Raw genomic sequence first — 12,807 nt, 5'->3', positions numbered from 1 at the left:
AGGTCCACCCATGTTCCAGTCTTTGTTAGTAGAAAGTAATGAATGTCAACAACATGATCTGCTATGGAGTCAGACTCACAGAACTGTTGAGGTTGGAAGAGACCTTGGAGATCTTCAACTGCTCACCTTGAACTCAAAATCCCACAACTACTGCTAAGATACTACCACTAAACCATGTCCCTCAGCACCACATCAACACATCTTTTAAATACCTCCAGGGATGGTGACTTCACCACCTCCTCTGGCATCCTTTTCCAATGCTTGATACCCCTTTCTGTGAAGAAAGTGTTCATAATACCCAAAATGAACCTACTGGCACAACTTGAGGCTCTTTCCTCTTGTCCTGTCACTTGTTGTATGTGAGAAGAGCCCAAACCCCACCTCACTCCAACCTCCTTTGAGGTGGCTGTCGAGAGCAATAAGGTCTCCCCTCAGCCTCCTCTTGGTATGGTCAGCTGCAGCCTACATCCCTTCCTCACCTAACATTTTTTATGCAAGACAGCATCAGGGCACAGTGCAGGCCCGCAGCTCCCTGGGGACCAGAAGCCACAGGGGACCCCATGGAGTGAGTGCATCTGGACATGGCCTTGCAGCCAGGGACCATTCTACTGCCCCCAACCAGAGAACAGGGCTGGCCTGGGGGCCAGCAGACAAGAGCCCAGGCTTAGACATCAGCCCTGAAGCTGAGGTCCAGACCCACAGGGCCTATGGCCAGGCAGAAGGACAGCTAGAGCTAGAGTCCAGCACACTTCTGGCAGCATCAGGTTGAGTGAAATGGGACTCTGGGGCCCTGGTGGGCAGGGGTGAAGTCAGACAGCTCAGAGCAATTAAGCCTATTAGTGCACTCAGGGCTGTGATAAGTAGGAACAAGCATATTATTTTTTTTTTTGCTTTTAAATAATTGAATGTTCAGCTGATAAAACTAATTGCACTTCCATTTTCAGCTTGGATTTCTTCAAGTTATTGATTTAGTGCCACAAGACATTTTGATTCAAAACACTTGATTTATATAGAAATAACTGGACTAAGAACTGGCTCACTGACATTTCAAAATGGAATTGTCAGTGGCAAGATATCTAGTGGCATCCTTCAGGATGCTAACTCCTAAGATGACATATTGTGTTAGCCATCTAGGCAGTTGTATAAAGTCTTTGGTGATATTTAGAAAGGATAAAAAGATTGGTGTGTTCATTTCTTCAACAAAACACAGTCTAGTGTTTACTAAAACTTGTCCTCTAGAAAGAAGATCCCTTTGCATGCACTTGTAAAGAAACACTACAAAAAATCTGCACCCACTTGTGATACCTACATCATCAGGAAAATGGAAATACTGGTGATAGTTCAAAGAGTGCTGAAAAATTATCCAAGGAGCGAAAAATAAAGTTAACTTACGATAAAAAGCTTCCCCATTTCATCTTATTTAGCTTCTGAAAGAAGAAACCTGACAAGAGACTGGATTACTTTGAACAGGTACTTAAGTATACAAAAGAAATCTCCGTAGTCTGACCTTTTCAACCTCACTGAAAAAGGCAATGGTATCCATTTGCTGGAAACAGTAGCTAGACAAACCTAATGTTGACATTTCCTGACTATGAGGGAAATTAAATATTGAAATAATTTATATCAGGAAAGATAATGGGTACACCTTTGCTTGGGTTTTAAACATGAGGTTAGGTATGCTTTTTAAATACAGGTCTTAATTCAGCTTTGGAAGAAATCCACTTGTGCGTGCAGAGGCAGCAAAACTTTGCTTACTGTCAAATGGAGGTATCCTGGATCAGAAGCAGTGTCCTCTACTTGCAGACACCATCCGGAGAGTAAGACTAATTGTCTGTGCTATCCACAGGGGTTTTGCCCATGTTTGGTCAGATGGTTACTGATATATTTTGTTGGGTTCCACAAAGAGAAAGGAAAGTGACGCTGGTGGAAAGTGGCCATGTTTGGGCTCATCACCTCACAGGCCATTTGGCACTGGGAATAACCCTCAAGTTACAATTTCCTATTTCTCTGGAAAGGTAGTTTTATCTGCATGGCTGATCTTTGTAATGGTGTAGTTGGTAATGGGTGTTTTCCAAAGCACAACAGGAAGAAAACCACCTTGACTTGCCTCAAACAAAATAATGATAAAAATGTAAACCATACACACACACAAAAAATCCAGACATGAAATACATTAATTGTACAAAGATGCTTGCTCAGTCCTTTTAAAAAATTATCACACACAACTCTGGAAAGAAAATAAAATATGATAGGAAGCAAGACTGCTACAGTTTACAGTACAGAGACTCTACAGAGAGCAGTTCTTAGTATAGGCAAAATTTCTTTTCAGTTCCTGAAGGAAAATTCACTTTGGCCTATTGGAGGATTCTTGATGACTGAAAAAGCTATCCTCCACCCTCTTCAATTGCAGTTTGGGTCTAGGGTCATCCACAGCAAGACACAATTTTGGCATCACTTGGATAGCTCCTTGGGACTGCTGTAACTTCCACAGGAATCTGCCCAGTCTAGTTTCAAAGCAGCTTTTGAATTGGAAGAGACATATGTTTAAGGTAGACCCAAATCTGCTGCTTTATCCTCTGCTACGTTTTAATCTGCAACCAGAAGACATATGATAAACTCAGGAAGGACCAACTTCAAAAATATTATGACTGACAAATACTTTGCTTCACTGTTCAAAATACCAAGAAACATAACACACACATTTTCATGAGAAGAAAAAAAAAATACTTCCCACTAAAAATGAACAAGAAAATGTCTGTCATTGTGAGAGCAGAAAGACTACAGAAACAGTTCTTGTGTTTGGTAGTTTGCCAATGAATCAGAAAGGGCTGGCAAAAATGAATTCATTGTGCAAAGCCCCCTCACTCTTGAAAAATCTCCTTTATTCACAGAGACGAGATTCTGCTCTCATATATAGCATGACAACTCCTGTTAAGTCAATGGGAGCTGACTTGCATTACACAGAGTAGACTTTTGCCCATATACTCAGAATTTGTTTACAGTAGGGAAAAGAGCCTCTAACTCTTGTTGAAAAGTATTTATCTACTTATTTATAATACAGAGAGCTTGAAGAGAGGAAAGCTCAATTTGTAGGGATTGTAATTCTTAAGTATTAGCAGTTTTATCCCTTTTATAACACAGACAGGGTTTAGATTTTTTTTCATGGGCAAGTAAAAGCTTAATTAAAGGTGATTTGAGAAGAGTTTATAAAATAAGGTATCCGTCTTAATTGCTGAAGCATTTTTCTCCCATTTTGAGCTTATGCTTTGCAAACGGCAATTGAGGGACTTCAGGCATTGCTACTAACAAGGTCTGTCTACAGGAGCCCAGTGCAGTGCAAGGACTGGGGCAGAAAAAGGAGCTGGGCAAGATGGCTGTCATTAGCTGATGGGTAACTCAGGAATAGGAGCAGAAGGGGCAGAGGGAAATTAGGAGAGGGGCTAAAGAGGGAAAATGAAGAACAAGAACGGCAGGGTGAAAAATTTGGGGCCCAAAATTAAGTTTAATGGTGAAACTCCTGTTAACTGTGAAGTGCTACTGAAAGAGATAGTCCTTCCTCTCCCTATTCCACTGCCCCTTTCAATCCAGGTTGTGATTCTTAGCATTGGTGTCCATTTTATCCCTTGATAACCTGATTGAAAGAGCTGAACGAAAGGAAAAGAATCATATGAGTTTAGTTCCCTGACTCGGCTCACAAGGGAGACCAGGGCAGACAATAGGAGGAATGGAACTAACCCTTTCAGTAGAAGCCCACAATTAGATTGGCAGAACCACATCCTGAGTTCAACAGGGGACTCAGGCAGCAAGCCAAGGACAAAGCCAGTACTGGCTCAGCCAGGAGACTGAGGCTGAAATGAAGACTCTGTGAAAATGGAAAACTTTTGAAAAATTGATGTTGAATGGAACAAGAAGCTTGGAGAAGTGAGGTGGGACTTGGAAAGAAGTTGAGGGCAGAAAGCAATTGCAGGAGTCTCTATTCTCACTGGAGGACCATGTCCTGACCCTGAAATGAGGTTAGAAAATGTTAAATTTCATTATTCCTTTACCATCAATTTTTGTGATGCCAATTATAAGCTGATGTGCATATTTCATTGCTTTGTTTTTACAGAAGATGACAACTTACTACTTTTATCAATAAACAATGCTTGCACCAGGCAAAAGTATTACAGTAATCAGATTTGATAAAAGAAGTACCAGAATGATGGTCTCATGATACTAGTGACATGTCTCTAGATTCTTAAAAAGTGGGAAAATGAAAAGATAAGTAGGAAAAAAAAAGAAAATAAAAGAGAAAAGGAAAGATAAGAAAAGATAAGAAAAGAAAAAAGGAAAAGAAAAGAAAAGAAAAGAAAAGAAAAAGAAAAGAAAAGAAAAGAAAAGAAAAGAAAAGAAAAGAAAAGAAAAGAAAAGAAAAGAAAAGAAAAGAAGAAAAGAGAAAAGAAAAGAAAAGAAAAGAAAAAAGAAAAAAGAAAAGGAGAAAAAGAAAAGAAGAAAAAGGAAAATAAAAGAAAAAAAGCAGAAAAAAAAGTAAAAAGAAAAGAGAAAAGAAAAGAGAAAAGGAAAAGAAGAGAAAAGGAAAAGAAGAGAAGAGAAAAGGAAAAGAAGAGAAAAGAAAAGAAAAGAGAAAAGCAAAAAGAAAAAAGGAAAAGAAAAGGAAAAGAGAACAAAAAAGGAATTCTGAACACTTGTGAATTAGAAAAATTGTAGAATTACATTTCATAAAGGTTGGTTAATAAATCACTAAAGTCAAGCAAAAAAGGCTCACTATACAAACAAACTTTTCTCCTAAACACGATACCTACAAAGACAAAATAGCTTTGGAAGACCATTTCTTTGTTTAACTTTTCCTGTTCTTCATCTGGTATGTCTGTTTTGATAGCTATCACATGGAAGGTTTTTTGTTTTCTTTTGGTTTGGTTTTTTTTCATTCCTTCTGTGTCTACAGTTCCCTACTGATGTAAATTTAATCTATACAATGCTGGTAGTTTGTGCAGATGACTGTGAAATACAATAGGCTTCCCCTCTAATTTACTTAAATGCTACTGAGAAATTGTGCCACGATGGGAACCAGTATTTTCAGTTTTCCCACTCCAACTTTCTTCTCCCAGTCGAGTCACTAACTCCCTCAGTGATCTTGAGTAATCATCTGATTTAATTGTACCCATATCGAGCCAGCTGGGTAATAAAGTAAAAAACATCTCTTCGCTGAAAATTAAATGCTATGCCTAAACTGTGTCTTCTTGAGTAGAGACATGGATGTGACTAACCCATTTCCCCTTGGGATTATTGTGAGGGAGTTGAGCATTCCAGATTCATTTTGAAACCTAGGAGATGGGTTCAAATTTGGTCTTTATAGACATTTTTGCTAATCCAGTAAATAACATGCCACTTTTTCACAGAATAAAGAATCTTAAATATTTAAAATGATAATGTTTTTAGAAGAGTCACTAGTTTTTAAAAGGTATTCATTTGCTTGTTGACTTCAAACAGAATAGCTCTCAACTGTTACGTTTTTAAAACTCTGGTGGCTTACTTAATGATGTTTGCAACTCACAAGGCCTATTATTAGTCCTTCTGAGCATACATTAGCGAAAAAAAATATATAGCAAGCTAGCTTTTATGTACTATTTAGCAGAACATTCACTGTATCACAGAATCATAGAATTGCTTTGGTTGGAAAAGATCTCTAAGATCATCATCCATCAACCTAAGACCACTGTGGCCATTAAACCATGTCCCAAAGTGCTATGTCCACACGTTTCTTGAACACTTCCAGAGATGATGACTTCACCATCTCCCTGGGCAGCCTGTTCCACTGCCTGACCACGCTTTCTCTAAAGTTGTTTTTCCTAATATCCAACCTAAGCCTCCCCTGGCACTGTTTCAGGCCATTTCCTCTTACTCTGTCACCTGATACTAGGGAGAAGAAACTGACCTGCATTTCACTCCAGCCTCCTTTCTGGGAGCGGTAGAGAGCAGTGAGGTCTCCCCTCAGCCTCCCCTTCTCCACACTAAATGACCCCAGTTCCCTCAGCTGATCCTTACGAGACCTGTTGTCCAGACCATCAATCTTCAATTGCCAAAGCCCTTTCTGATGTTTCACGGCATCAGCATAGTCTGCATGGCTCAGTTGCATGGCCTCGTTCTAGCTTGATGGTTGTAAGCTACATAACTGTTTTTCACTTCTTGTTGGAAAATAATTTCTTCTAAACAGTCCAAATATTTTCATATCATCTAAGTGTCCCAAAGGTAGATGTCAAAGTCTGAAACATTATTTCTTCATTTTCTTATTTATCAGTTCTGCTCCTATTAATTGCAGCTTGCTAGTTATATAAAGTAAAAAAAGCCAGCGAAATTAAGAGAGGATTGTTCACCTGGTTTACTATGGATTTGTATAGGGAAAAAAAATATCAGACAGCATTTCCTCTCTTGTTATAAAATTAAAAAAAATTAAAATTACATTGTTATTTAAAATAATAGCTTTTACAGAATGAGTCTGTTTATTTCCTTACCAGAAGATTGCAGGAAGAAAGCACAATGAATGCATTTCCTGCCATTCCTGATTAAAATGGAGATTTAAAGTTCTGTGTATCCTATCTTAAAACTGATTTGAAAATGTTTATTTTTCAGACAATATCAAGATCATGGTCATTTCAGAACAATGGTTTGCAGTCTGGAGCAAGGGCTTTTCTACGGATCTTGGAGTAACAAATTCTTCCTGTGTCCATCCAGACAAAAACTAGATGATGTTTGCTAATAGAGCTCAGTAATTAAGACTCCCTCCCCTCAAAAGTAGTAATTTCCATTATTGTTTTAATTTATAATTCTAAAATGAAAACCTTTCCATCTATTTTACACCTGAGGGCTAAACAGACACCTCAATTATTATCAGTCTTGCATAAATATTATTAAGATAACAAACTGAAAGGGGTGTGCAGGATTTATGCTCTGTTGCTGCACAGAAGATAATTTCACCTCATTTCATCCCGCTTGTCTGCTCTTGGCTTTATTAGCATCACAGAACTAAAAATCCTCTTGTATGGCACCCATGGCTAGCCTTTGACTTCAGACTTTAAAAAACGTCTTCATCTCCTCCTCACTGAAAAAGGATATGCAACCTATCTAGGAACTCGTGCTCCACATCTGCTTAGAGACTGAAATCACTAAGGTGACAGTGTAAACTTCATCAGAATTAACTCAGCAGCTTGGAGGGAGGCTAAGCTTCAGAACCAATGCATTCAGGTCACTTTAAAGGAGTTCAGTTCTTTAATGTGGTAAATCTCAACCTTTTTAATAAAACCCAGCATATGGAATCCTGAAAATCAGGGTCATATTTTATACAATATCGAATGCAGTTAAATAATTTCTGAGCAGTAGGAGATCCCCATGTTCACAAAGCCAGCAACTTTCATGTACTTAAAGAAAAAAAGTAAAATTTCATTAGGAACCGTATGAGAATGCCCCACACCTGGAATTGTTTGTGTTTTCTGGTCCATATCTAAATTTGACTGTGAATCAGCCTCTAAGTAGAGCAGCTTCTTACAGTGTCACCATCTTGCAGAGCCTGCTTCCCTCACTGCTATTGTTTCACAGATGAAAAATGAGCTGTTTAAGGTGAGGCAGTAAATATACTAGCTTAGTGAGAGATCAGGAGGTTTCAATCTCTTGGCAAGAAATCAAAGTTTCCTTCCTTCCTTTGTTTAAAGCACTCAATCTGCTATTTTCTGTACAAGGCATATGGAAAATTCTGAAGAGATTATCCTTTTCTTTACTCCTTTCCCTGCCTGGAATAAGTGTAATGTAAGAATCTTTAGAAGAACCAAATATAAGAGTATGTATCCATCTTTGGTTCTCATGGGTAGTAGATCCTGGATTAGGATTATGAATTCATGGATCACAGGACTTGGCATTCAGCATCTGTCACCATGTTTTCATGCACATAAAAAAGAATGGAGCACTTTCATTTAGTATTGACATGGAAAGATAGGGAGAGAACCAAAACTGTGAGCTGCAGATATTAGAAAAATCACCTTGGATGGGAATTCAGGGAAACTAGGGCTTGAATATTTATCCTTTGCTTGATTTAACAGAGAAAAAAAATCTTACTATGGGATGTCTAATACTGAGATGAAAGCATGAGAAACTTGATTCTTCAGTTATATCAGTGTGGTGGGTTGAAGTTCTCCCCCCCAGTCAGACAATGCATCATTATCAGATTATTTTAAGCAGCATACAAAGTATCCTTATCATTTAGTACAGGGTACATTTTCCACTTTCTCTGTATGGGATAAAAAGATGCAATTGTGCAAATACAGTTGGAGAAAATAGTTGTCCACAGCTTTTACTGTTCATTACATAAACCCAATCTGAGTATCATAAGAGATGCATAAGTATCTAATAATTACGGAGTTCATCCTCTTTAATACAATACCTCAAACTTTTAGGTTTTTTTATGTGTGTGCTCTGACAGCTCATTAGTTTGATGCCAAGTTCCAAATTTCAGCACTATCACTTCTCACTTTCAGTATGTTAGTGTGGGAAAACAAGAGTTTACATACTTGTACACAGTGTTGGCAGCACAGCCTGTCTTAATCAAACAGCCAGAATTAAGTCTTTGCCTTCACTCTGGGCAATTCTGTAAGATATTTAAATTGGCATCCTCAAACCTTACTTAATCTTAGGAGGAATATTTTTTCCTATGTGCATGATGATTAAAATAGCCTGCACCAGTGATACAGTTGATTGACAGACATGTACAGTAATTGCACTAAGGAAATTACTTGAGTTAAAATCAGTCCCCCTCTGCTTAAGAAAATTTTCCTTAAACTATAGCCTAATTTTCAATATATGTTGATTTCATATTCTTTATCTTTTTCGATGCTGATCTCTCACTACATTTTCAAGCTAGCTCCATGTTTACCGACTCCATCATGGTTTTGTGGTCAAGAAGTCTCTTACCTGTTTGCAGAAATGCATTAATATACCATGTCCTAATGGGAGACAGTATAGAAGTCAGTCTGGAGGAAGGGAACAAACAGGTACCTTGAAAAGAACAAAAAGAAAAAATTCCTCTATTCATCAAAAAAACCCCACTTCTCCTAATGACTTTTACAATCATCAGCATAGTTTTTTGCCTCATTAGGACAGAATCAAACAGATTTGCAAGACAGATGCCGTATCTGAGATTACTTGTCTGTCAATTGTTCTTCTGTATGAGTTCAACAGAGAGTTTCCTCCTGTTGTTCATGATATCCTGTGGTATTGTTTTAGGAACAGAAGCAAAATTCTTTTGGGCTTGTTTGTAAATCAGGCATCTTCCAGTTTATTACATAGGAACAGGTTGAATTGATACTAGTGGTTATTCTCTATGCTCACAATGTGTTTATTACTGATAATGACAAAAATAATTACACATCTTGCTATGAATGAATTCCTTCATAGAATGAAGTGCACAAACAAGGAACCCTTAGTATGGTATGGTTGCAGACATTATCTCACCAGTTCCACTCTGATCATCTCTTTCTATCAAGACATAGCTCTACTGTTACTAGCTCTAGAGAAGGAGCTCCTAGAAGTTTGCATGCAGGCAATGCATCATGCAGCACAACTTCTTTTTCTCCACTTTCATATTGCTAAAGTCACTTCTGACTTTCATGCTGACGATGCAAGAAGCAGGCTTAAGCCTTCAGAAGCAACCCCTATGGTAATATGTTCTGCTCTACATCTTCTGAGAAGTCCAGGATATCAGAACCATTTATCTTTGCAGTTCCATAGTCACACACCACTCAGTCAGAACAGTATGCATTACTGCAGGCATGCTTGCAGACAGGAGTAGCAGCAAAGCTGTTGTTACTTGCAGCAGAACTTTTATGCCAGTGATTCAAAAGTCACGAGACATGTCTACCACACCCCATGTCATGCTTGCATGGAGTCCTGCAAAGCAAACATCACTGAACATTCCTGGACAATAGCTGTTTTTTTAAACAGTTACTCCGCTATTGTTAACTGTATTACAAGTTATGACAACTGATCTATCTGCAGTCATGCCTTTGGCATGCCTTATAAAAACAAGAATCACCAAAACATTTATGATGAGGAACTCCCATCGTAAGGACATGTATACAGCATGTCATTCAGCCTTGCTGTATCTTTCCACTCTGCAAAATGTAACTGTCGGAATAACTGGAATGACTCATACAGGCCAACATATATGTTTGGTAAAGAACTCTGATCAAACACATGTCAAAATTAACTAGTTATGTTTGGCATCAAGTACTCCTTGGGCACAGAGGGAAAATGAAAATTTTCTTTCTTCATAAATCATTCTACCAAACATTGCAATAACACCAGTTGGTGTACTTTAATCAGAAAACAAAACAGCTGGAAGAAATTGGCTTCCTAACAAAGCTCACACATTGAAAAGTGTGGATAAAGAGCATTAACAGGATAAAATACCTACTAAACCAGATTGTGCCTGCATTTGGTCAACAGGGAAGGGAAGAATTAACCAGTGCAGCTGCCCAAAAGTTGTCAGAGGAAAAGGAATAGAACCAACAGATCCAGGAACCCTTTCAAAGAGACTCATGTGTTTTCCACACATTTCTCATCTCATTTCACACACCCTCCCCACCAATGCCTTTCAGCACTTGGAGCAAAGCTTGACTGAAATGGTGTTGACAGCTATTCTTTTATGGCACCTTTTGTCTGCCTAAGCTACAGAGTGAACGTTAAGTTTCCCTGAATGTTAAAGTGGTTTTGTTCAGAATTGTGCCAGCCTTCTGAAGGTGACAGAAGAACGTGCAGATATGGGATAAATGTAAGAACAATGTACAATGTCATGTAAAGGAAATGGATTCAAGAGAATGACCTGAATAGTGCTACCTACTGATGTCACCAGCTGTACTTTCCCAGAGATGTAGGTACTTGCATTATAAGAGACACAGGGACATCCCACCATGTTCTTACTCTTCCTTTTTTCCAGGTAAAAGATGTCTCAAAGATTTCCACTCCCTTATGAACACTAAGTAGGCTGGATGCTAGGAAGAAGTTTTTCACAGAAAGAGTGATTTGCCATTGGAATGTGCTGCCCAGGGAGATGGTGGAGTCACCATCACTGGAGGTGTTTAGGAAGAGATGGCATGGGGCGCTTGGTGCCATGGTTTAGTTGATTAGGTAGTATTGGATGATAGGTTGGACTCGATGATCTCAAAGGTCTTTTCCAACTTGGTTAATTCTATTCTATTCTATTCTATTCTATTCTATTCTATTCTATTTATTCACACTTTGGCAACTGCAAAGGGCTAACTGGTATGGATTTTGTACTATATCTACTCAGGTTCAAACTAAGCAATTATTTCCTAAGAAATATTAATATTTTGTTTTATTTCTAAACAAAAATACTAGATTTAGAGTTATTTGCTGCAATAATGCAATGATTAATTATAAAAAGGTATATGAATAATTGAAATTATTTTTAGTTTCTGTCCATGCATTCCTTGATGTGCTTGTGAAACTCCCCAAGGACATGTGATGTTTTCAATGTACTCTCTAAGTCACAATGATCACAGAAGACCTTTACCCATCCTATTACAAACAACAGGTCTCAGAGTATAAAAAGCCAGCAATTTCTGCTCTCTACAGATTTAACAACAGATGTGTTTTTCACCTTGTGGTGGGTTGAAAATTCCCCCAACATCAACTTTTGCCAGACCAGCTCAGTTGGAAGCAAATGAAGCTGTATTTACAAGCAAAACTACAATCTATAATGAAATGCAATGAATATGTACAAATATACAATATTTACAGATATTTACAATTAATAAACAGAACCAGGACCCCCCTGGTCAAAGACCATAGGAAGCTAATAGCTTCTTCCTCCCTGCATCCCCTTACACTCGTGTACACAAAAGGGCAAGAGAAAGGAGCAGAGACACAATTTTGTTAGACTTAGCCAAAATAACTCAGCCAAGGTGAAGCAGAAGCAAGTTAATCTCTCCCAGAGCAAAGAAGCAAAGAGAGATTGTTTTGCACAACTAGCTTAAGTTATCTTCTCCAATGGGATTGTTTAGAACTATCATGATTTACCTTTTTACACCCAATAGTGATTTATTTACATTTTACCACTTTCTGTTCAAGATCTGGGAAATTTTTTAAAGGCATAGCCTAGCACTACCACACACCTGGGAAAAATGTATGCTTTGCTTTTAGCAGAATTCCCAGAACTGGTAGGATGTTCAGTGCTTCTGTAGTGCCATGAGCCATAGCTGCTAAGAGCTTAATTTTTAATTTAAACCCTGTAGAGAAAAATCACTGCACATAATGAAAGTATTTTTTTGCAGTGCATTACTGCATAAATAAATCAATAAATATTTTGCTATTAAAAAATCTAATGATAAAAAGATATTATCAAAGTGTAAAAGAAGCTATTTGTACTTTTAAAGGTAAGGGACACACGCATACTTACTTAATTGTGGATGTGGATATCCAGATTAGAGAAATGTTACAAATACATCATTAGAAGCTGTAAAAACAACAATATTTTAAATACAGTATTAGGCACATTTTATTTCTAAACCACAATGCTGATATTAAAAGCATATAAACCAATGCATCACCTAGCAGCTACACTGCAAAATCTGCATCTGCTCAACTACAGATGTTATTAGTTCTCTTTTACTTTCTGTACTGACATTTATGATCGAATAAACAATTCTGTCAAATATGAGGTTTGATGGAAGGCTCTTACCTTAATGTGAAGTTGCCTTCTCTAATACAGATGCCACTCGCTAGACTGGAAATTGTGTGCAG

This window comes from Dryobates pubescens, chromosome 13 (assembly GCF_014839835.1).
Source record: "Dryobates pubescens isolate bDryPub1 chromosome 13, bDryPub1.pri, whole genome shotgun sequence".
Lineage (NCBI taxonomy): Eukaryota > Metazoa > Chordata > Aves > Piciformes > Picidae > Dryobates > Dryobates pubescens.
The sequence above is the reverse complement of the archived record's forward strand: the minus strand, read 5'-3'. Positions refer to the sequence as shown.